This window comes from Ranitomeya imitator, chromosome 6, assembly GCF_032444005.1.
Source record: "Ranitomeya imitator isolate aRanImi1 chromosome 6, aRanImi1.pri, whole genome shotgun sequence".
In the NCBI taxonomy this organism is placed as follows: domain Eukaryota; kingdom Metazoa; phylum Chordata; class Amphibia; order Anura; family Dendrobatidae; genus Ranitomeya; species Ranitomeya imitator.
In genome coordinates, this window is record NC_091287.1 from 407817703 (window position 1) to 407843940 (window position 26238).

A 26238-nucleotide genomic window follows, 5' to 3' on the forward strand; every position below is an offset into this window, starting at 1 on the left:
CCCGTCTCTCAAAGAATGTCGGTCATTTGGGTGGTTTGTGATCGCTTCTCTAAGATGGTCCATTTGGTGCCCTTGTCTAAATTGCCTTCCTCCTCTGATTTGGTGCCATTGTTTTTTCAGCATGTGGTTCGTTTACATGGCATTCCAGAGAACATCGTTTCTGACAGAGCTTCCCAGTTTGTTTCGAGGTTTTGGCGAGCCTTTTGTGCTAGGATGGGCATTAATTTGTCTTTTTCCTCGGCTTTCCATCCTCAGACAAATGGCCAGACTGAACGAACCAATCAGACCTTGGAAACATATCTGAGATGTTTTGTTTCTGCTGATCAGGATGATTGGGTGTCCTTTTTGCCTTTGGCTGAGTTCGCCCTTAATAATCGGGCCAGCTCGGCTACTTTGGTTTCGCCGTTTTTCTGCAATTCTGGGTTCCACCCTCGTTTCTCTTCAGGGCAGGTTGAGTCTTCGGACTGTCTTGGTGTGGATACTGTGGTGGATAGGTTGCAGCAGATTTGGACTCATGTAGTGGACAATCTGACTTTGTCCCAGGAGAAGGCTCAACGTTTCGCTAACCGCAGGCGCTGTGTGGGTCCCCGACTTCGTGTTGGGGATTTGGTTTGGTTGTCATCTCGTTATATTCCTATGAAGGTTTCCTCTCCTAAATTTAAGCATCGTTTCATTGGTCCATATAGGATTTCTGAGGTTCTTAATCCTGTGTCTTTTCGTTTGACTCTTCCGGCTTCTTTTTCCATCCATAACGTGTTCCATAGGTCATTGTTGCGGAGATACGTGGCACCTGTGGTTCCATCTATTGATCCTCCTGCTCCGGTTTTGGTTGAAGGGGAATTGGAGTATATTGTGGAGAAGATTTTGGATTCTCGTGTTTCGAGACGGAAACTCCAGTATCTGGTTAAGTGGAAAGGTTATGGCCAGGAAGATAATTCCTGGGTCTTTGCCTCTGATGTCCATGCTGCCGATCTGGTTCGTGCCTTTCATGTGGCTCATCCTGGTCGGCCTGGGGGCTCTGGTGAGGGTTCGGTGACCCCTCCTCAAGGGGGGGGTACTGTTGTGAATTCTGTGGCCAAGCTCCCTCCTGTGATCGTGAGTGGTACTGCGGCTGGTTCAGTCTATAAGCTTCCTTTGGTGGATGAGAGTGGTACTGCGGCTTCTGAGTTTCCTTCCTCAGGTGATGAGGTTAAGTCGTTAGGTGCTGCTCTATTTAACTTCACCTGGTGCTTTGATCCTGGCCTCCAGTCAATGTTCTAGTATTGGTCTTGCTTCCTCCTGGATCGTTCCTGTGGCCTCTCTATCCTGCATAAGCTAAGTTCTGCTTGTGTTATTTTTGTTTGCTATATTTTCAGTCCAGCTTGCTATATTGGTTTTTCTTGCTTGCTGGAAGCTCTGAGACGCAGAGGGAGCACCTCCGTACCGTTAGTCGGTGCGGAGGGTCTTTTTGCCCCTCTGCGTGGTTGTTTGTAGGTTTTTGTGTTGACCGCAAAGCTAACTTTCCTATCCTCGGTCTATTCAGTAAGTCACTTTGCTAAATCTATTTCATCTCTGTGTTTGTATTTCATCTTTACTCACAGTCATTATATGTGGGGGGCTGCCTTTTCCTTTGGGGAATTTCTCTGAGGCAAGGTAGGCTTATTTTTCTATCTTCAGGGCTAGTTAGTTTCTCAGGCTGTGCCGAGTTGCATAGGGAGCTTTAGGCGCAATCCACGGCTACCTCTAGTGTGGTGTGTTAGGATTAGGGATTGCGGTCAGCAGAGTTTCCAAGTCTCAGAGCTCGTCCTATGTTTTTGGTAAATGTCAGGTCACCTTGTGTGCTCTGAACTTCAAGGTCCATTGTGGTTCTGAATTACCTGTTCACAACACCACAGGATGTGTTTTTTCTCCATTGACTTGCATCAGCGACACATGGTCACACGTCGCATCTGTCGTGCGACGGATGTGTTGTGTTTTTGGCGGACATGAAGCACAAAAAAAGTTCAATGTAACGTTTTTTTTGTGCGTCGTGACTGCCATTTTTGACCGTGCATGCGCGGCCGAAACTCCGCCACCTCCGCTTCGCTCATCGCAATGGGAAGCGGATGCGTTGTAAAGCTGCATCCGCTGCCCACATTGTGCTAAATTTAACACACTGTCTGTCGGTTCGTCAGGCCGACGCATGGCGATGGCCCTGTACCGACGCAAGTGTGAAAATAGCCTTAGGCCAGTGTCACACTCGGGACCAGAGTGTGCGTTTGCATAAAAACACATGCAGCTGCACGCTACGGTCCCGTGTGGTGGCAGTAGTGCTGGGTATTGATGCGAGAGACTCACGTGAGTTTTTCGCATCACACTTGCAAGTGTGACCCCGGCCTAACATTTAGCCAGATAAATGACCCTGGCTATTGGTTTAACGATTAACTGGAGTGGGAAAAGTTGAGTGAGGGGGAGGCCAATTAATAAAGAATTACGGTAGTCAAGGTGGTAATGGATCAGGGAAATAGTGAGGGGTTTTATTGTTTCCATGGTGAGAAAGGGGCAGATTCTAGAGATGTTCTTCAGGTGCAAGCAATAAGCGCAGTCAAGAGATTGTTTGTGCATAGGAGGTGAAGGAAAGACTGGTGTCAAACACAACACAAAGACAGCGTGCCTGCTGCCTAGGCATTATTGTCATGCCACACATAGAAGGGAAAAGGATAAGGGTTTATATGACAAAGTGACAGAATAAAGTAACAGATACACCTTATAAAGCACTACAAAAAGCCTATACATTCAACAAGGATTACAATAGAATAAAATAAATACAAATAATATAGAGCTTTCTCATAGGCATTATACATATAGGAAAAGAATAGGAGTGCTCATAAACAATAAAAAATAAGCACTGTCTAACATAGGAGCAGTATGTGGACAGATAGGTCACATGACCTGCCCTTGAAATAGAGGCCAGGTAAAAATCAATCATAAATTATAAAAAATGATTTGTCAATAAGTGACGTATCTGTTTAGGGATAATTTGGGCACCACCACACCCACGACTACTTCCTTTTGAACTACCTATGTAAGAACACCATCAAAACAAGCATCTGCTCCCTAAAAGGGATCATTTTAGGACCTTTTCTACAATTAACAAGCCTAATAATTCTGATACTGTGTGGTGTTGTTACAGTTATATGAAAAAGTTTGGGCACCCCTATTAATCTTAAGCTTAATGTTTTATAAAAATTGTTTTTTTTGCAACAGCTATTTCAGTTTAAAATATCTAATAACTGTTGGACACAGTAATGTTTCTGCCTTGAAATGAGGTTTATTGTTCTAACAGAAAATGTGCAACCTGCATTCAAACAAAATTTGACAGGTGCATAAGTATGGGCCCCCCACCAGAAAAGTGACATTAATATTTAGTATATCCTCCTTTTGCAAAAATAACAGCCTCTAGTCGCTTCCTGTAGCTTTTAATGAGTTCCTGTATCCTGCATCAAGGTATTTTTGACCATTCCTCTTTACAAAGCAATTCCAGTTCAGTTAAGTTTGATGGTCGCCGAGCATGGACAACCCTCTTCAAATGATCCCACAGATGTTCAATGATATTCAGGTCTGTGGACTGGGATGGCCATTCCAGAACAGTATAATTGTTCCTCTGCATGAATGCCTGAGTAGATTTGGAGCGGTGTTTTGGATCATTGTCTTGCTGAAAGATCCATCCCCTGCGCAACTTCAACTTTGTCACTAATTCATGAACATTATTGTCAAGAATCTGCTGATACTGAGAGGAATCCATGCGTCCCTCAACTTGAACAAGATTCCCGGGGTCGGTATTGGCCACACAGCCCCAAAGCATGATGGAACCTCCACCAAATTTTACTGTGGGTAGCAATTGTTTTTCTTGGAATGCTGTGTTTTTTGGCGGCCATGCATAACGCCTTTTTGTATGACCAAACAACTCAATCTTGGTTTCATCAGTCCAGAGAACCTTCTTCCAAAAAGAAATTGGCTTCTCCAAATGTGCATACCTCATACCTTTTGCATACCTCAGCCGACACTGTTTGTGGCGTGCTTGCAGAAATGGCTTCTTTCGCATCACTCTCCCATACAGCTTCTCCTTGTGCAAAGTGCGTTGTATAGTTGACCGATGCACAGTGACATCATCTGCAGCATGTTGATGCTGCAGCTCTCTGGATGTTGTCTGAAGATTGTCCTTGACTGATCTCACCATTCTTCTTCTCTGCCTTTCTGAGGTTTTTCTTGGCCTGCCACTTCTGGCCTTAACAAGAATTGTATCTGTGTTCTTCCATTTCCTTACTATGTTCCTCACAGTGGAAATTGACAGGTTAAATCTCTGAGACAGCTTTTTGTATCCTTCCCCTGAACAACTATGTTGAATAATCTTTGTTTTCAGATCATTAGACAGTTGTTTTGAGGAGCTCATGATGCCACTCTTCAGAGTAGATTCAAACAGGAGAACAACTTGCAAGTGGCCACTTTAAGTAGCTTTTCTCATGATTGCATCCACCTGGCTATGAAGTTCAAAGCTCAATGAGGTTAGAAAACCAAAAAAAGTGCTTTAGTAAGTCAGTAAAAGGTAGGTAGGAGTATTTAAAACAAGAAAATGAAAAGGGTGCCCATACTTATGCACCTGTCAAATATTGTTTGAATGCAGATTACACATTTTCTGTTTGAACAATAAACCTCATTTCAAGGCAGAAACATTACTGTGTCCAACAGTTATTAGATATATGAAACTGAAATAGCTGTTGCAAAAAAAAAATTTTTTTATAAAACATTAAGCTTAAGATTAATAGGGGTGCTCAAACTTTTTCATATACCGTATATACTCGAGTATAAGCCGAGATTTTCAGCCCAAATTTTAGGGCTGAAAGTGCCCCCCTCGGCTTATACTCGAGTCACGGTAGCGGTGGGGTCGGCAGGTGAGGGGCTGAGGGCGCTGGGGTATACTTACCTAGTCCCAGCGATCCTCGCGCTGTCCCTGCCGTCCCACGGGCTTCGGCGCTGCAGCTTCTTCCTCTCTTCAGCGGTCACGTGGGACCGCTCATTACAGAAATGAATAAGCGGCTCCACCTCCCATAGGGACGGAGCCGCTTATTCATTTCTCTAATCAGCGGTGCCGGTGACCGCTGATAGAGAAAGAAGCTGCAGCGCCGAAGACAGGAGGGGACAGCGCGAGGATCGCCAGGACAAGGTGAGTATGTTATATTCACCTGTCCTCGTTCCAGCCGCCGGGCGCCGATCCATCTTCCCGGCCGGCGCCTCCATCTTCCCGGCGTCTGCGCTCTCTGACTGATCAGGCAGAGGGCGCGATGACGCATATAGTGTGCGCGGCGCCCTCTGCCTGATCAGTCAGAGCAGAGACGCCGGGAAGATGGAGGCGCCGGAACGAGACGCTGGGAGCTGCAATCAAGGGAGGTGAGTATGTGTTTTTTTTTTTTTATTGCAGCAGTAGCAGCGGCAGCACAGATTAATGTGGAGCATCTATGGGGCACAGTGAACGGTGCAGAGCACCGTATAAGGCACAGCTAGGGGGCACAATGAACGGTGCAGAGCACCGTATAAGGCACAGCTAGGGGGCACAATGAACGGTGCAGAGCACCGTATAAGGCACAGCTAGGGGGCACAATGAACGGTGCAGAGCACTGTATATGGCACAGCTATGGGGCACAGTGAACGGTGCAGAGCACTGTATATGGCACAACTAGGGGGCACAGTGAACGGTGCAGAGCACTATATGGGGCACAGCTATGGGGAAATATGAATGGTGTAGAGCACTATATGGCACAGCTATGGGGAAATAATGATCTATTTTTATTTTTGAAATTCACCGGTAAATGCTGCATTTCCACCCTAGGCTTATACTCGAGTCAATAAGTTTTCCCAGTTTTTTGTGGCAAAATTAGGGGGGTCGGCTTATACTCGGGTCGGCTTATACTCGAGTATATACGGTAACTGTAAATAACTATTTTAAGCCCATTACCTTCCACGTTTACCTAGCCACTAAAAAGGTCAAAAGGGATTAAAGGGAATCTGTTACCCCATTTTAGGCCTATAAGCTAAGGCCACCGCCATCAGGGGGTTATCTACAGCATTTGGCAATGCTGTAGATAAGCCCCCAATGTAACCTGAAAGATGAGAAAAACAAGCTAGATTATACTCACTCAGGGGTGGTCCCGTTCCGGTCCGATGGGCGCCTCCCATCTTCATATGATGATGTCCTCTTCTTTGCTTCCTGTCGCGGCTCCTGCGCAGGCATACTTTGTCTGCCCTGTTGAGGGCAGAGCAAAGTACTGCAGTGCACAGGCCCTGGGAAAGCTCAGAGAGGCTCGGCGCCTGTGCACTGCAGTACTTTGCTTTGCCCTCAGGAGGGCAGACAAAGTACACCTGCACAGGAGCCTCGACAGAAAGCAAAGAAGAGGAAAGATGAGGGTCGCAGGACCATGACGCCCATTGGACCGGACCACAGCAGGACCGCCCCTGGGTGAGTATAATATAACTTGTTTTTCTTCTCTTTCAGGTTACATCAGGGTCTTATCTACAGCATTATAGAATGCTCTAGATAAGACCCTGATTGCTGTGGCCTTAGCTTATACGCCTAAAATGGGGTAACAGATTCCCTTTAAATACAGTTTTAGAACACTTCCGAGTTTTATACTCCAAGTGTTAGAAAAGTACAGTTGTTGCCTTTAGAATTTATACTCATTTACTTAAAAGGGAACCTGTCACCCCCAAAATCGAAGGTGAGCTAAGCCCACCGGCATCAGGGGCTTATCTACAGCATTTTGTAATGCTGTAGATAAGCCCCGATATATCCTGAAAGATGAGAAAAAGAGGTTAGCTTATACTCACCCAGGGGTGGTCCCACTGCGGTCCGGTCCAATGACCGTTGCGGTCCAGTCCAGGGCCTCCCATCTTCATAGGATGACGTCCTCTTCTTGTCTTCATGCTGCGGCCCCGGCGCAGGCGTACTTTGTCTGCCCTGTTGAGGGCAGAGCAAAGTACTGCAGTGCGCAGGCGCCAGGCCTCTTACCTTTGCACTGTGCACTGTAGTACTTTGCTCTGCCCTCAACAGGGCAGACAAAGTACGCATGCAAAGGAAGCTGCAGCGTGAAGACAAGAAGAAGACATCATCCTATGAAGATGGGAGGCCCCGGACCGGACCGCGACGCCCATCGGATGAGACCGCCCACCCAGGTGAGCATAATCTAACCTCTTTTTCTCATCTTTCAGGATATATTAGGGGCTTATCTACAGTATTACAGAATGCTGTACATAAGCCCCTGATGCCGGTGGGCTTAGCTCACCTTCGAATTTGGGGGTGACAGTTTCCCTTTAAGTTGCTGCTTCGGAGCCAGAAACTTTGGGATCAGTTACTACATCACTTTCCATCTTGTATTTTTGTTAATTACCAGATGTAAACCAATCAAGAAATGTTGAACAATAGTGGACATAGCCTTGCAATATTGTACTAGTCACAAAGCAGTGTAAATATTATAGTAGTATTGTTAAAATCACACAACGGTGCCCAAAGGAATGTTTTGCTAGTGCATTTGTATTAACAACAACAAAATTTACCAGCCACATCACAGTACATACAGTTTGTATGTGTAAATATAAATTTGCCAAAGTCACAATGTTTCTATTGCCTCAATAATTGAGCAGTGCCGTTTATTTTTATGTGCACACACTCATTCAATCGTTTTTTAAAAGTAATATTTGCTCTGGTGACAATCTCTGCAATCAGAGATCAAATCTTTAAAAGATGGATGAGCATGTGTTATATTCTAGTGCAAGACAATCTTATTTAATTCAAGGACATCTTTTTGGTATGAAATTGGGTAGTCAGGATCCACATGCAACTTCCTTTATTTCATTTATATTCATAATGAAAAGAAGATTTGGAGGTCTCAAAGATAGATATTTAACTGAATGTTCTTGTGGCCATGTTTCCCATAGTGTTTAATATGCGTTGATACAGTCATTTTAAACAATCAGAATTAAAAAAAAGAAATGTTAGTCAATGAGTGTATTAGCTTAAAATATATATTTTATGTTAGCAATCAACCAACAAAACCACAGGAAAGCAATTCACAGCTCAAGCAAGTTTATGAATAATAAAAAGCATAGAAGAGATACATTTAAGCAATATTGCAAGATGTCAGTGTAAAAACACTGCATCTTTGGGATAACCTCTCTCCCGCCTTCCTTATATTGCTTAACTGTACATTCATTTGCTCTCATGGACTAATGCCAGCAGCTCTTATGCTGCATGATTGCAAAACCACTGCAGGATTTCCTAAAGCACAGATTTTTTTGGTATTAAGCAGAACTGGCATAATAATGTTCTCACTTGCTACACTGCTTCTTAAAATATGGTATATTCAGAAATATGCAGCTACTTTAAGTAATATTTAGGCTTCACAGCTTGTCTTCCAGTCTATGTAGTGCAATCAGTCATTCTCATGTTTCATATTAATTTTTTTTCTAATATAGACATAAATGAAATGTGGGTAAATAGTATACTGTTGATATTTGCTTTGTTCTTATGATGGTAATCGTTTAACCACACTTTAGAAGCAAAACATGTTTTATGTATAGTATATAATTGCAGAACATCATAGTATTAAAAATACCATAAATACGCCAATAAGGCAAAACAATAAGATCACAATCTGAACCTGTCCAAAGTAACCATCCTGCCCTGCCTTGGACTTTCTGTCCAATTTAAAGTCTCTGCCCTTGGAGTCAGCTGCTACTGCGGGTTACTGCCCTGGAGTGGCACAAGCCAGTTCTCACCACTAGAGGCTCTAGTGAATACTATGGTTGCTGCATAGTCATGTTCTTCCAGGGTAGGTCCAGTCCGTGGCACAGTGGTCCCAAACCACGTGCTCCAGCCGCGGGTGTGAAAGCTACCTTCCCCAAATGCTCTTTGGCCTGGTTATAATGCTCACAAGCCCATTGTAAGTTTTTTTGCACCTCTTCACATTAGTCAGCATTAAGTTTTTTCAACAACCACGGCCCTGGTGCCAGTTTACCAGTTGTCCTTTCTTTGTATAAATTTTGATAGGTACTAAATAATTCAGACCTGACACTTAATAGATTTTCCGTCCAGTCATCTATCAGAATTTGCTGTTCAGATCCCTACATTTGCCCATATTTCCTGTAGAGAACTGACTGTCCACTTTCTGTCTAATATAGTCTTCTCCTAAAGAGTGTCATAGTAATTAGATAATCCATTTTAATTCACCTCTCAGTGGTTCTAACCCTGCATCAATTCACTTTTTGAAGCAATGATAAATGGTTTTGTCTTTTTGTGAAGGTGGAGCAGGAGCTTTAATGCACCTTTGAGCACCTACTGGTAATGATCCTTGTTTGTCAGCTGAAGAATAGCCAAATTGCTGGGTCTTAGAAGACTTGAGTAGCTCTACCAGGTAGTTACTAATGACAGTGGAGGGTGCATTTTTCCCTGTGACTGGGGTCTACTGATCAGTCCCCCTCATTAGAGATTTAATTTCTACTGGGGGGCAATATGTGTAATAAATATTTAAAATAATGAAATCAAATAAAATAATTTAAAAAAAATCTTCCCTCATCCTCAAACATATGAAAAACATGATTATTTGTTAAAAATATATTTTATTGCACATAATGGATGAGCCTTATCATCCATAACTTCATATCCAAATTCCACAGAAAATAAATCTATATAAAGTTTGTCCTGTTGTATATAGTTTCCTTTGGGTATCCAAGTTTCTTTCTAATACAGATGGTCATTTGGCCCAAGATAGAAATATAGGACTATGAGACCCTGATATCGAATGTGAACAGGGACAGGGAATGCTGGCGATCATTATGCATAATATGTTGGTGGTGCATAAGCAATAGGAAATTAAAAGAGAAAAGCTAATTAATAAATTCTAAAAAAATACCCTACCATATAGCCAATTCTTGGCAACGATCTATTGGTACTAATCAATTTTTGATAAAAATGAGCATAAAACTGTGTAAACAACTCAGCACCAAAGTGAATGCCTACTATGAAGATTAGTGCTGGTCAGCACAGTGATAGCCCCAAAACCATGCAGAGAAATCCTTCAGTCTGACAGCATGAGGATAGAGGCCCTCATACACATTGGTCGAGCACTCCTGTGTTTTTTATGAGAGAGTCGTTTGCCAGACTCCTCAGGATAATATCAGAATTTGCATCAAAAGTATTCAATGTGAATGGAATGGGACTTATTATGCACTTAAAAATAAAAATGTTTTAAAAATAAGAAAAAAATTATTCTCACCTCTCATTTTCTCATGCAGCTCCGAGCTGGGTCTTTATAGTTCCATTTCGGTTTTCTCTTAACAGGTCTTCGGTTTTCATTTTCACACTTCTGGTCCAGTCTTTGATGTCTTTGGTTTTGACTAGATCTCCCAACATTAAGGTATTGTGGGGCAAAGCATGGAATTGCTTGAGAAGACAGGACCAGAACTGTGAGAGTCAGGCAGAAAGCTACATCGTGAAGGTGAGGGTCAAGAAATGTAGAGCATTTTATTATTATTTTTTTTAATTCCTTGCAGGCTCTTATGAATCCAGAAAAATGACAAAAGGTCACCATCTTGCTCGATTCATACAAAGTGAAGCTCCAAAAATTTGAATTCAGACAAATTCATTTTTTTCTTCAAAGGAACTTTGTGTCACCCTCAATTGATTTGCTTATCAGCAAAGTTGCTTTTGGTTTGTTGGGTTGCTTCCCACGCCCATGCTCGTCTTGCCGTAAAGGATGTCACCATGCAATTCTGCATTTTATATAGTAAGGAATCACTTGAAAAAGGTTGTTATGTTTGCTCAAAATGTGAACTAAGAAATTCATGTTCATTTTTATAAATGGTTGCTTTACCTAACATTGATCGATAAATAAAAAATGGATGTGCAGGCCGTGTATTTTTTCTACATTATGCAGTATATTTAGATCCAGGAGCATACTGTTTCACATAGGTTTTGTTATGTATTGTAAATATGTATTGTAAATACACATGAAACAGGAGTATAAAGCATTTTTTGTGTCCTACAGAAGAATCCTATAAAGAAAAAAGCGCCATAAATAGAGCATGCACTGTTAACTTATCGTGGTCGTGAAGGGGTTAATACCAATCGCAGAATTTAAAAGGCAGAGAGAGGGAGGGGGCTCCCTCTCCCCTCAATCAGCATCACCATGACATCATCATGAGGGCCCGATCGTTGACATGGCAGGTCGAGGACGTCATGACAACATGCTGGTCACCCAGCAACAGCAAGCCTATTCGACCTGGTTATGGTGGGGTTAACCTTTCCTGCCTCTCTTTGGTTCCTAGATAGCTATTTATTGGTGGCATTTCTGGTAGCATTTGTCAGTAATAGTTCCAGTCTCTGGCTTGAGTAGCTGACCCATATACCCTAGTGATCCTTCTGCCTCTGAATACCCATATTTATGCCTGACCCGTTCCCTATCCCTGACTTAGTGTGTGTTTAGTGGTTCCCTACAGTGTATGACTCAGCTTGAATTCTGAACCCTGCCTCCTGCTTTCCGTCTCTGTTACTACGTTTCCCGTCTGGCTTTGACTCTTTGGCTCGTACCCAGACTACATCTTCTGTCTCACATTTTGGATCCCGAGCTCCCATCTGGTTCCAATTTATGACTTGCCTCTGACAATGTGCAATGCTGTGACCACTGGTACTTTGTCTTCCTGTTTGTTGCTGACCGGCCTGTCTGACTACTCTACAGCCTCGTAGCGGCGCTCTGCACTTTGCACTGTGGTGCTACACGGTGAGTGTTACCTTTTTCCCCTTACCTGCGTCCTCTGGTGGAGGTTGAGTGCAACTGCCTTGCAGTTGCATTACACTATGATTTGGTAGTGACCATCTTTTTAAGCGTGCATAAAGACGTGGCCAGCCACAGTTTTCAGTTTCACTGAAATGTTTAATGAAGGACACCATTGAACAGAGGTCATATGCAGTCCAGAGAAACTCTTATGCCTTGTAGAGGATGGATTCCTCAGGGGTTTCATCTGAATCGTGTCATTCAGAGATTTAGATGGAAACCCCAATGTAAATGATCAATGTAGAGCACCGGATAAATGTGATCCAAAATCTTATGTAAAATGTTCCCAATAAAAGTTTCAACTCTGTCTACAAAAAAAGCAAGTCTCCACTCATTCCCCACTCAGATCTGTCATCTGACAATGGAAATATAGGGGGCTACCATGTTAATGGTAATACAAAGGCTCTGGAAAAGCACTATTGCTCCTCGACCCCCTAAAGAAATCCAGGGAATTCTGCACTCCCAAATCCAAATCTCCCTCTTCTGAGCCCCACAGTGTGACTAAACCAAATTTAGCCTTCACATGTTTGGTATTTCTATAGCAATGAAAGCCTGCTTAATTTACAGGTGCATGCCTCCAGAAGCATGAGCTGGGCACACTATATGGGCAGTACAATATATGGGCATTTCATTGTACTAGACACTACAATGGCCGATTTGCAATTTTCACTCTGCAACATCCACTGCTGCTTGCTTCTGGAAAGCCAACAACGTGGAGTCAAAATTGTCACTAAACCTGTAGATAATTTCCAAGTATAAAATTGTGTGGCACACCTGTGGCATCAATTTGATCACTGCCCCTCTTAAATGAATTCTCTGAGAGGTGTAGTTTGTAAAATAAGGTCACTTATGTTCTGCTGTTCTGGCACCTAATGGTTCTTTCAGTGGGTAATGGTACTCACAAATCATAACAGCAAAATCTGCACTATAATATGGAGCTCCTTCTTTTCTGAGCTTTATACTGTGCCTGAAAAGCATTTCTCAAGTACATGTAAGATATTGGGGCACACAGGAAAAATTGCACAACAAATTGTGAGGTCCATTTTTTCCTTTTTACAAAAATTACAAAACTTTTGGCTAAAACATTTTAATGATAAAAAAATATATTCTTTCTTCACCTCCCAATGGTATAAAATTATTTGAGGCACATGTGGTATAAAAAAGCTGACTGCACTCCTAGATAAAATCATTGAGGGGTGTAGTTTGTAAAATGGGGTCACTTATGGGGGGATTCTGCTGTTCTGGTACCTCAGGGCTCTACAAATATGACATGACATCCACAAACTTTTCCAGCAAAATTTGAGCTCCAATATGCCGCTTCTTCACTTATGAGCTTTCCACTGTGCCTCAAAAGTAGTTTTCGACCACATATGGGGTATTTGCATACTCAGGAAAAATCAGTGTTCGCAGGATAAATTGCACAACAAATTGTGTGGTCTATTTTCTCCTGTTACCCTGGTGAAAATGAAAAATTTGGGGCGAAACCCACATTTTTGCTTGAAAAATTATTTTTTTAATTTTCACAGCTGAACTTTATAAAATTTTGTGAAGCATCTGAGGGTTCAAGGTGCTCACCTCACCTCTAGATAAGTTCCTTGAGGGGTTTAATTTCCAAAATGGGGTCACTTGAGGGGGAATATGCCAGTTTGAGGTACATCAGGGACTCTGCAAACCTCCTGAATGAAATTAAAAATGTAAGTCGAAATGGAAGGAAAAAGCAAAATCTTAATTTTTTCCTTCCATATTGCTTTAACTCCTATGAAGCACTTGGAGGGTTAATAAACTTATTGAATGCAATTTTCAGCACTTTAAGTGGTGAAGTCTTTAAAATGGTGTAATTTGGGGCATTTTCTGTCATATAGGCCCCTTAACCCCTTTCCAACATATAGTTATGTCTAAGGTAGCCTCCATCCTTTGCTGCAGGCTCTACTGATGAGCCCATAACTTTTCCAGTACATTTCAGCTAATTCCATCAGCTGATATGTGCTACTAACAGTCACGAGTGATATCTCGATCCACTCACAGCTGTTAACATGTTAAATGCCGCTGCCAATCTCTGACAGCGGCATTTAACACGATCATGTCAGAAGCAAGTCACTAATCCTGCCCATCGGCGCCCATGTCCCATGACCACGGGGGTCGCCGATGGCTTGGCATGACATAACCCTGTGGTTGTCATTGCTGGATTGCTATGAGCGCTGCCCAGCAAAAGGCATTCATAGCAAATGAGCATTTCTGCTACAAAGAGATCGCATGATCGCAGCTTCTAGTCGCCAATGGAGACTATTGAAGCAAATGCAAAGTAAAAAAAAGTTTTTAAAAATATAAAATAGTAAAAAAAAATAAAAGTTCGAATCAACCACATTGGCACCATTGAAAATAAAACAATAAAATAAATGTAAAAACACATATTTGGTATCTGAATTCAGAATCGCCCAATTTATCAATATATAAAAATAATTAATCCAATCGGTAAACAGCGTAATGAGAAAAAAAGTAAAAATGCCAGAATTACGTTTTTTTGGTCGCCACAAAATTGCATTAAAAATGAATAACGGGTGATCAAGAGATTGTATCTACACCAAAATGGTATCAATAAAAACGTCAGCTTGGCACACAAAACAAAAGCCATCACCCAGACCCAGATTACAAAAAATGGAGACGATATGGGTCTCAGAAAATGACGACTTTTTTTTAGAAACTTTGGATTTTTTTCACCACTTAAATAAAAAAGAACCTATACATGTTTGGTATTTATGAACTTGTCATGACCTAGAGAATCATAATGGCAGGTCAGTTTTAGCATTTAGTGAATATGATAAAAAAGCAAAACAAAAAATAATTGTGGAATTGCACTTTTTTTGCAATCTCACCGCACTTTGAATTTTTTCCCATTTTCCAGTACACTATATGGCAAAACCAGTGGTTTTGATCAAAAGTACAACTCATCCTGCAAAGAACAAGCCCTCAAATGGCGATATTGACAGAAAAATAAAAAAAGTTATGGCTCTGGGAAGAAGTGGAGCAAAAAACAAAAATGCAAAACCGAAAAAAGCTTTGGGGGAGAAACCCAAGGTGGTGAAGGGGTTAAAGTCAATTCAAATGGGATGCGGGCCCTACATAAATTTTGTAAATAATATTGAAAAATTTAGAAATTGTTGGTCAACTTTTAACTCTTCTAACTTCCTAACAAAAAATAATGTTTCAAAAATTATGCTTATGTAGATTAGATATCTGGAAAATGTTATTAATTAACTATTTTGTGTGATATAAATATCTGGTTTAAGAGCATAAAAATTAAGAGTTTGAAAATTGTGAAATATTCACCATAATTCCAATATTTTCGCAAATAAACACAAAAAATATTGGCATAAATTTAACACTAACAGGAAGTACAATGTGTATCGAGAAAACATTTTCATAATCAGAGGGATCCGTTCAAGCACTCCATGGTTATTCAGCGAACTTGTTGAGAAATTGATCGCCAAACATAAAAACGACACGAATATGGCACATTCGGATTTGTGATCGGAAGTACGTGCACAATTTTATGAAATTGAAAAAAACAGTAACAGTCGGTAAAAAGTGCGCGAAAATATTTATTTTGCCACAAAAGTAATTTCAGCACTTTAGCAACGATAATGGTGATGTATCATGAGCGTTTGGCACGTGTTTAATGAAGGGAGGGGGGTTTACAGAGCTCAAAGGCGTGGCATTCTTGTAAACAGTATTTTTTTCCAAACTCTGTGCACATTGCGGCTAGCCAATCAGGCCGCAGGAAACATCCACAATGTCCTGACACCACGGCTTGTCATTTGCTGCTGAAATCACATGTTCCTCTCCCTATAAAGAGTGAACATCTTGTTTTAGCTCCATTTTGACACTGTACAGCGCAGAGAGGCTGCTTTTGATGCTGGCACTGTTAGCAGCAAGATTTTAGCTAGTTAGCTAAGCGGTTGTATATCAGATAGTTTAGCTAGCTAGTGTGGCTGTTAAATTTACCTTCAGGCAAATTTTTGGCAAGAGACAAAGCCAGCAGGGCACATGCCCTGCAAGTGTGTTATGCACTGCTTCTCTTAGGCTCCATGCAGGAGTACATAATTCTAAATAATATTTTTTCACTTGCTAAATGTGAAACAGCCTGCTGTATCCCACCTTGTCATTTAGTGCTGTGGAGATATGAAGCTGTCTGCTGACCTAAAGCACATTAAAAAAATTATATTTTTTCAGTTGCAAAAAGTCAGACAGCTATTTTAGACCCCTCTCAGAGAATGAGCACACCACAACTTGCGCAATCCACCATAACATCTCCTACATCTCTCTCACGGTCCAGCAGTTTGTCCGCTTCACCATACTCCACCCTCTCTCAGCAATGCAGCCAGCCCACGGTACCGCAATTATTGTAACGTACAGTGGGTACGGAAAGTATTCCGACCCCTTTAAATTTTTCACTCGGTTTCATTGCAGCCATTTGCAAATTCAAAAAAGTTCATTTTTTTCTCATTAATGTACACTCTGCACCCCATCTTGACTGAGAAAATACAGAAATATAGTAAATTTTGCACATTTTTAAAAAAGAAAAACTGAACTATCACATGGTCATAAGTATTCAGACCCTTTGTTCATTATTGAGTAGAAGCACCCTTTTGAGCTAATACAGCCATGAGTCTTCTTGGGAATGATGTAACAAGTTTTTCACACCTGGATTTGGTGATCCTCTGCCATTTTTCCTTGCAGATCCTCTCCAGTTCTGTCAGGTTGGATGGTGAACATTGGTGGACAGCCATTTTCAGGTCTCTCCAGAGATGCTCAATGGGTTTAGGTCTGAGCACTGACTGGGCCAGTCAATAATGGTCACAGATTTGTTCCGAAGCCACTCCTTTGTTATTTTAGCTGTGTGCTTAGGATCATTGTCTTTTTGGAAGGTGAACTTTCAGCCAAATCTGAGGTCCAGAGAAGTCTGGAAAAGGTTTTCATCCAAAATATCTCTGTACTTGACCTCATTCAGGTTTCTGTCTGCAACATGATCCCTGTATAGTTATGATTAGGAATACTGCTGACTACTGGGTTAGATCTGTTAGATCCACGTTATAAACCAAATTTTGCCTGATGCTTCCCAGCCTGGAAAGAGACCTGCGAATGCTGGAGTATTGAAATAGGCTTTTACACGACCTTAAGAGAGCTTTTCCCCAAGACATCAGTTAAACACATAGTTTGCATCAGAGCTCTAGACTTCCAACCTACGGCAAATCAATTCATCAACGCCAAAACATTAGCAGCAGCAGCAGTGGTGGAAGTGGAAGATTTCTGTGAGTCCTTTGACAATTTTTTTAGACCAACTTGGGCACCAGCACAGCAGAGTCCAAGTCTTACACTGTGTGAAGGAATGGAGAGGATGGTGCAGGAGTATCTAGAACTGAATATGAATACCATCAGGGAGGGTTTGGACCCTTTCACATTTTGGTCTTCCAAAATGGATGAGTGGCCGAAGCTTGCCTCACACGCCTTGGAGTTTTCATCAAGCTCAGCAGCCAGCGTTCTCTCAGAACGTGTCTTCAGCGCTGCTGGGGTTGTTCTGACAGATAAACACAGCTGGCTGTCCTCTGAAAGTGTAGACCACCTAACTTTCATCAAGATGAACAAGTCATGGATCTCCAAGGACTTAATGAACTTCCTATAGAAGTTATCGAAGCCCAGGAATCACTGCAACCCCTTTAGGTCATGAGGCTGCACCCAATCCGTAATGACCTGAACCTTCCCAGGATCCATGCGGAACCCCTCCCCTGATATAATTAATCCCATAAAAGACAGTTCCTGCACAAAGAACAGGCATTTATCTAGTTTAGCGTATAAATGGCTCTCCCTGAGTCTCATAAGAACCATACGCAGATGGTGTTAATGAGACTGACTGTCCTCTGAGTATATCAGAATGTCATCCAGGGAGATGATTACATAATGTCATATCAGGTCAGAAAAAAATAACATTAATAAAATTCTGTAAAACAGCAGGGGTGTTAGTGAGACAGAAAGGCATAACCAAGTTTTCATTCATCCCCTCCCAGACACTTATAAGGTTATAAGCCCCCTATAAATTGAGCTTAGAGAACCATTAGCCCCCCCCCCCCCCGTGAGTTGGTTGCATAAAACGGGAATTAGAGGGAGAGGGTGCGTGTTGTTTACAGTAATTTTGTTCAGTTCCCGAAAGTCGAGGCACGGTCGCAAACCACCATCCTTTTTCTTAACAAAGAAAAACCCTGCTGCCAAGGGTGAGACAGAAGGCCGAATATGCCCCTTGCGAAGGCTCTCTGAGATGTACTCTTTCATGGCTTGGCGCTCAGGCCTGGACAAATTAAACAGACGAGCCTAGGGTGATTTGGCTCCTAGGATTGTTGTGAATTCTGTTGTCGAACTCCCTCCTGTGGTCGTGAATGGTACTTCGGCGAGTTCTGTCTATGGGCTCCCTCTTGTGGCTATGAGTGAAGCTGCTGTTTCTGAGGTTCCTTACACAGGTGACGTGGTTTATCCTTTGGTTGGCTACTCTATTTAACTCCTCTCAGATCGTTACTCCATGCCAGCTGTCAATGTTTTTGCATTGGTTCAGTTCGCTCCTGGATCTCTCTGGTGACCTGCCTTCTCCTGCAGAAGCTAAGTTCCTGATAGTCATTATTTGTTCACTGTTTTCTTGTCCAGCTGGTTATCATGATTTTGTCCTGCTAGTTGGAAGCTCTGGGATGCAGAGTGGCCCCTCCGCACCGTGAGTCGGTGCGGAGGTCTTTTTGCACACTCTGCGTGGTCTTTTGTAGGTTTTTGTGCTGATCGCAAAGTTACCTTTCCTATCCTCTGTCTATTTAGTAAGTCTGGCCTCCCTTTGCTGAAACCTGTTTCATTTCTGCGTTTGTGACTTTCATCTTTACTCACAGTCAATATATGTGGGGGGCTTCCTTTACCTTTGGGGAATTTCTCTGAGGCAAGGTAGGCTTTATTTTCTATCTCTAGGGCTAGCTAGTCCTTAGGCTGTGACGAGGCGCCTAGGGAGCGTCAGGAGCGCTCCACGGCTATTTTTAGTGTGTGCGATAGGATTAGGGCTTGCGGTCAGCAGAGCTCCCACATCCCAGAGCTCGTCCTGTTGGAGGTTTAACTATCAGGTCATTCCGGGTGCTCCTAACCACCAGGTCATAACAAGGATTAAATCAATGGCACAATCAAAAGGTCGATGTGGTGGAAGCGCCTCAGCCTTACTTTTGGAGAACATGTCTTCAAAATCCTTACGGTATTCCTGACTACCCTCCAGACCGACAGACGACACAGATACAGATTTTACCGGGTTGACAAAAGGTCCCTGGTTACAACATGGACCGTTATCCTTACATTCCCCTTGATTGATCTCCCCGTCACCAATCAATGACAGGATTGTGGCGTTGCAGCCAGGGCATCCCCAGTACTAGTCCTGCAGGCAGATTAATCATAACAAAACAACTTGATTTTTCCACGTGAGTGGAACACACTTTCAGAGAAGAGACATCAGTCATGAAACAAATTCCATCCCGGGTGAGAGGGGATGAATCAACAGCCACAATTTTAACAGTGTATTTCAGCCTGACTGTCCCTATGTTATTAAGTGTCACAACTTGGGCATCAATCAAATTAATAGAGAAACCGCAGTCAACTAATGCGGTGGTCACGACAGGATCACCAGTAAGCTCCAATTCCACCTGGAGCACAATTTTAGCCAGCAAGGAAAAATGTACCCTGGAGTCTGGACAACCTCCTAGATTGCTGCCCAGACTCAATCATTTTCCGATGGTTTCACTGAGGAAGGGCAGGAGGGACAGTTCCTTTTCCAATGTTGAGGCTCCACAGTAAAAGCATAGTATGTTGTCTCTACGGTGCCTTCTCTCTTTTTCTTTTACTGAGATAGCCCCAATCTCCATTGGCTCAGGTACAGGTATAGTGTCACACAATTTGGAGTACAAGGGAGTCCAATAACAGGTTCACAGACATACGTTCAGGAGCAGAGGAAGAGAGAGAGAGAAAGGCCATGCCTGTGGAGTCCTCTTTAACAAGGACATTACAACTCTCACCCTCTGCCTTTCATATCCAGAGACCTGGGAACGCAATTCAAAGAACAACTTGCATCCCTCCTTATAGACCCTAAACAATTCGGGTAACTTTACCGGTGGTTCAGAGTCCGCTAGGGATACATCAGTTCGGCCCCCTCCTGGAACCCTAATGGAGAAGACCGCTGAAGAGTGCCTACCACATCTCTCTGCACCTGTTGGTGTGAGCGAACTAGGATTTGCTGCTCCATGGAAAGCTTCTGAATAAACTGAGAGCTCATTAACCTGCCCCATGAGAGCCTGAACCGGATCCATAATATACTAACACCCCACCACCAGGGAAAGACTGTATGGTCAGCTATAATGTCAGGACTCCCGGGTATAACTGCTGCTGGGAGAGCTGTGCACCACAGCAAGGGAGCTGAGAGCAGAGTGTCTGGGAACTCTCCGGGTAGCAAACAGGACCTGAACCACGTGACAGGGTAGGAGGTGATCGAGGGCGGTGCCAGATGTCGAGGTGCAGAGGAGACGATGTACACTGAAGAGTAGCTAAACGTGCCAAGATCAAACCAGGAGATAACAAGGTAACCAAGGGTGAGGCGGAGAGATAGTCAGAAATAGAGCCAAAGGTCGGAAAACCAGCAGAACAAACAAGCAGAGTAATGCATGGAGCACAAAGCAAACAAATGCAAACCAAGCACACACTCAAAGGGTTAGACACAGACTAAATGAAAGTAAAGCTGACAGAGAATCCTAGTCCAGAATGTGTATTAATACCCCTCCTAGATCCAAAGAGAGGCCAGCAACATTAACCCTGACATTAACAGGTCTCTAAGCTGGATACATGGCCAGAGCTTAGCCAGTATGCATTGAGGTGCTGGTTTGCCCTGCAGCTAGTGTATTATCGGAACGCGTCTTTAGTGCCGCAGGTGGTGTACTAACAGACCGTCGCATGCGACTATCCTCCCATAACGTTGACCGGCTTACTTTTCTGAAAATGAACAATGCCTGGATCTCGCAGGAATTTGCCACTCCTCTTCTAGATTAAATACTTGGTTGGCAACAGTATCCAGGTCTCCTGTTGTGTTCATGTTTCTACCACCTGAACTGTAATCCCTGGGCTCCAACACCGCCAGTTGCTGCTCCGAAATGCTGTCTGCACAGTCAACACATGACCCAGTGTTATTGGGTTTAAGTAACATCAGCTGATCCCCTGCTGTGTATCCAGCAATTGCTCCTGCTACCTCCACACTCACACTACTACAGAATTTAAAGGGAACCTCTCCCCCCCAGGCGTTTGAAACTGAAAGAGCCACCTTGTGCAGCACAAATGCTGCACCAGGAAAAGTTATGCTCCTTGCACACGCTGAACTTAACACTAATAAAATATGTGTCCCCTCATACCGTGAAACCGGACATCTCTAACTGTGCATGCCCAAGGTTTAACATAATAGCGCAGGCTCCAGGACAGATTCAAACAATGCTGAGGAGGCAGCACCCGGCGCCAAGGGGGTATGAATGCCGGCTGTGCTGCGTCTCATTATGAAGAGAAGTCCCACCTCCGAGACGGTTCCACGGTATGAGGGCACACATTTAATAAGTGTTTCGTTCAGCGTGTGCAAGGAGCATAACTAAAAGAGCCACCTTTTCCTTGTGCAGCATTAGTGCAGCCCAAGGTGGCTCTTTCAGTTACTAATGCCTAGGGGGGTTGAAGGTTCCCATTCAACTTGCTCCAATTAGGCCTCAGCCTACACTCTTTTTCTCCTGTAATCCCTGGGCTCCAGCACCGCCTGTTGCTGCTCTGAAGTGATGTTTGCACAGAGAAAAACACTCACTCCTGTGTTAGTGGGGTTCATTAACGTCAGCTGCTCGCCTGCTGTGTATCCAGCAATTGCTCCTGCTACCTCCACACTGACACAACAACAGATATTAAACTGCCTAGAGTGCAGGCCTCAGCCTACACTCTGCTCCTCCTGGATTCCCTGGGCTCCAACACCGCCAGTTGGTGCTCAGAAGTGCTGTCTGCACAGAGAAAAACACTAGCTCCTGTGTTAGTGGGGTTCAGTAACGTCAGCTGCTCCCCTGCTGTGTATCTGGCAATTGCTCCTGCTACCTCCACACTCACACTACTACAGAAATTAAAGGGAACCTGTCCCCCCAGGCATTCGTAACTTAAAGAGCCACCTTGTGCAGCACTAATGCTGCACCAGGAAAAGGTGGCTCTTTTAGTTATGCTCCTTGCACACGCTGAACTTAACACTAATAAAATGTGTCCCCTCACACCGTGAAACCGTCCAGGAGGTGGGACTTTCCTGTTGTGAATTCCGCTCTTGGGCTCCCTCCGGTGGTTGTAAGTGGCACTTTTGTGAGTTCTGCTCTTGGGCTCCCTCCGGTGGTTTTAAGTGGAATGGCTGCTCCTTGGATTTAGCAGTCTGCAGCTGCTTCCACTGATTGTCTTTCTGCTCGGCTATTTATGCCTGGCTCTTACCTTCAGCCAGTGCCACTTGTCAATAGTTCCTGGTTGGATTCACATCTCTCTTGGATTTCCCTGATATCCTGACCAGTTCAGCAAAGATAACTCCTTTCTTTGCTCTTTTCTGTCCACATGTTGTGGACTTATTCGTTCTGTGCATTCTATGTTTTGTCCAGCTTGTCAGTATGGATTAATTCAGTTAAGCTGGAAGCTCTGGGAAGCAGATTTACCCTCCACACCTTTAGTCAGGTGTGGAGATTTTTGTAAACGCTGTGTGGATTTTTGTAGTTTTTAATACTGACCGCACAGTATTCCGTCCTGTCCTATCTATCTAGCTAGACTGGCCTCCTGTGCTACATCCTGGTTTCATTCTACGTATGTCTTTTCCCTCTCCACTCGCAGTCATTACTTGTGGGGGGCTATCTATCCTTTGGGGATTTTCTCTGAGGCAAGATAGTTTTCCTGTTTCTATCTTTAGGGGTAGTTAATTCTTAGGCTGTGACGAGGTGCCTAGTGAGTGACAGGAGCATCCCATGGCTACTTTTAGTGTTGTGTTGAGCTTAGGGACTGCGGTCAGTACAGGTACCACCTCCTTCAGAGCTCATCCCATGTTGCTCCTAAACCACCAGTTCATAACAGTACAAGTGGCCAAAAATGAATTAGATGCATCTCAAAAGAAGGAAAAAAATTCTGAGCCATTTTTTTTTCTGTGCTCTGTTTTGTCTTTTTTTTCCTCTTGATCTCTGTGGTGGTCTCAGAGGGATTCTGATGGTTCTTTGATGAAACCGTGTGCTTTTTTTTCCAGAAAGTTTTCGCCTGCGGAACGCAATTATGATGTCGGCAATCGGGAGTTGTTGGCTATGAAGTGGGCGTTTGAGGAGTGGCGACATTGGCTTGAGGGAGCTAAGCACCGCGTTGTGGTCTTGACTGATCATAAGATTCTGATTTACCTCGAGTCGGCCAAGCAGGTGAATCCTAGACAGGCTCGATGGTCCCTGTTTTTCTGCCGTTTTGATTTTGTGGTCTCATACCTTCTGGGATCTAAGAATGTTAAGGCTGATGCCCTCTCTAGGAGTTTTTTGCCTGATTCTCCTGGAGTCCTTGAGCCGGTTGGCATTCTTAAGGAAGGGGTGCTGCCATCTCCCCTGATTTGCGGTGGGTGCTTCGGGAATTTCAGGCTAATAAGCCTGACCGCTGTCCAGTGGGGAAGCTGTTTGTTCCTGATAGATGGACAAGTATGGTAATTTCTGAGGTTCATTGTTCAGTGTTGGCTGGTCATCCTGGGATTTTTGGTACCAGAGATTTGGTTGCTAGGTCCTTTTGGTGGCCTTCTTTGTCGCGGGATGTGCGTGCTTTTGTGCAGTCCTGTGGGACTTGCGCCCGGGCCAAGCCTTGCTGTTCCCGCGCTAGTGGGTTGCTTTTGCCTTTGCCGGTCCCTGAGAGGCCCTGGACGCATATTTCCATGGATTTTATTTCGGATCTTCCTGTTTCCCAGAAGATGTCTGTTATCTGGGTTGTTTGTGACCGGTTCTCTAAAATGGTCCATCTGGTACCTTTGCCTAAGTTGCCTTCCTCCTCAGATTTGGTTCCATTGTTTTTTGAGCATGTGGTTCGTTTGCATGGCATTCCGGAGAATATTGTGTCTGACAGAGGTTCTCAGTTTGTCTCTAGGTTTTGGCGGGCCTTTTGTGCTAGGATGGGCATTGATTTGTCTTTTTCTTCAGCGTTTCATCCTCAGACTAATGGCCAAACTGAGCGAACTAATCAGACCTTGGAAACCTATTTGAGATGCTTTGTGTCTGCTGATCAGGATGATTGGGTGGCTTTCTTGCCATTGGCCGAGTTTGCCCTTAATAATAGGGCTAGTTCGGCTACTTTGGTTTCACCTTTCTTTTATAATTTTGGTTTTCATCCTCGTTTTTCTTCGGGGCAGGTTGAGCCTTCTGATTGTCCTGGTGTGGATTCTGTGGTGGACAGGCTGCAGCAGATATGGACTCATGTGGTGAACAATTTGACGTCTCAGGAAAAGGCTCAACGTTTTGCTAAACGCCGTCGGTGTGTTGGTCCCCGGCTTCGTGTGGGGGATTTGGTTTGGTTGTCTTCTCGTCATGTTCCTATGAAGGTTTCTTCCCCTAAGTTTAAGCCTCGGTTTATTGGTCCTTATAAGATTTCTGAAATTATCAATCCGGTGTCTTTTCATCTGGCTCTTCCAGCCTCTTTTGCCATTCCTAATGTTTTCCATAGATCTTTGTTGCGAAGATATGTGGTGCCCGTTGTTCCCTCGGTTGATCCTCCTGCCCCGGTGTTGGTTGAGGGAGAGTTGGAATATGAGGTTGAGAAAATTTTGGATTCTCGTTTTTCGAGGCGGAGGCTTCAGTATCTTGTCAAGTGGAAGGGTTATGGCCAGGAGGATAATTCTTGGGTTGTTGCCTCCTATGTCCATGCCGCCGACTTGGTTCGTGCTTTTCACTTGGCTCGTACTGATCGGCCTGGGGGCTCTGGTGAGGGGGGGTACTGTTGTGAATTCCGCTCTTGGGCTCCCTCCGGTAGTTGTAAGTGGCACTTTTGTGAGTTCTGCTCTTGGGCTCCCTCCGGTGGTTTTAAGTGGAATGGCTGCTCCTTGGATTTAGCAGTCTGCAGCTGCTTCCACTGATTGTCTTTCTGCTCGGCTATTTATGCCTGGCTCTTCCCTTCAGCCAGTGCCACTTGTCAATGGTTCCTGGTTGGATTCACATCTCTCTTGGATTTCCCTGATATCCTGACCAGTTCAGCAAAGATAACTCCTTTCTTTGCTCTTTTCTGTCCACATGTTGTGGACTTATTCGTTCTGTGCATTCTATGTTTTGTCCAGCTTGTCAGTATGGATTAATTCAGTTAAGCTGGAAGCTCTGGGAAGCAGATTTACCCTCCACACCTTTAGTCAGGTGTGGAGATTTTTGTAAACGCTGTGTGGATTTTTGTAGTTTTTAATACTGACCGCACAGTATTCCGTCCTGTCCTATCTATCTAGCTAGACTGGCCTCCTGTGCTAGATCCTGGTTTCATTATACGTATGTCTTTTCCCTCTCCACTCACAGTCATTACTTGTGGGGGGCTATCTATCCTTTGGGGATTTTCTCTGAGGCAAGATAGTTTTCCTGTTTCTATCTTTAGGGGTAGTAAATTCTCAGGCTGTGACGAGGTGCCTAGGGAGTGACAGGAGCATCCCACGGCTACTTCTAGTGTTGTGTTGAGCTTAGGGACTGCGGTCAGTACAGGTACCACCTCCTTCAGAGCTCGTCCCATGTTGCTCCTAAACCACCAGTTCATAACACTTTCCTTCGTAATGAGACGCAGCACAGCCGTCATTCATACCCCCTTGTCGCCAGGCGACGCCTCCTCAGCATTGTTTGAATCTGTCCCGGAGCCTGCGCTGTTATGTTATCCCTTGGGCATGCGCTGTTAGCGCTGCCCGTCTTCTGACATCATTTGGTGTCAGGCTGACTGAGCCTGTGCGGCCGCGCTGTCCGAGATCCCGCTCTTCTGATTTATTCACACTGCGGGGATGGGATTCATGGCGATGCGCAGTGCATATCTTCGCCTCTGACTCATCTCCTTCCACCTTCTTCAGACTATGTGCCGTCAGCTGATCCCTATTCACATCCCACGGCCGTGACGCCGCACAGTCTGAAGAAGGTGGAAGGAGTGAGAGGTAAACATATGCACTGGGCATGGCCATGAATCCCAGCCCCGCAGTGTGAATAAATCAGAAGACACTGCGGAGCGGGATCTCAGGCAGCACGCCCACACAGGTGCAGTCAGCCTGACAACAAATGATGTCAGAAGACGGGCAGCGCTAACTGCCCAAGGGATAACCTAACAGCTCAGG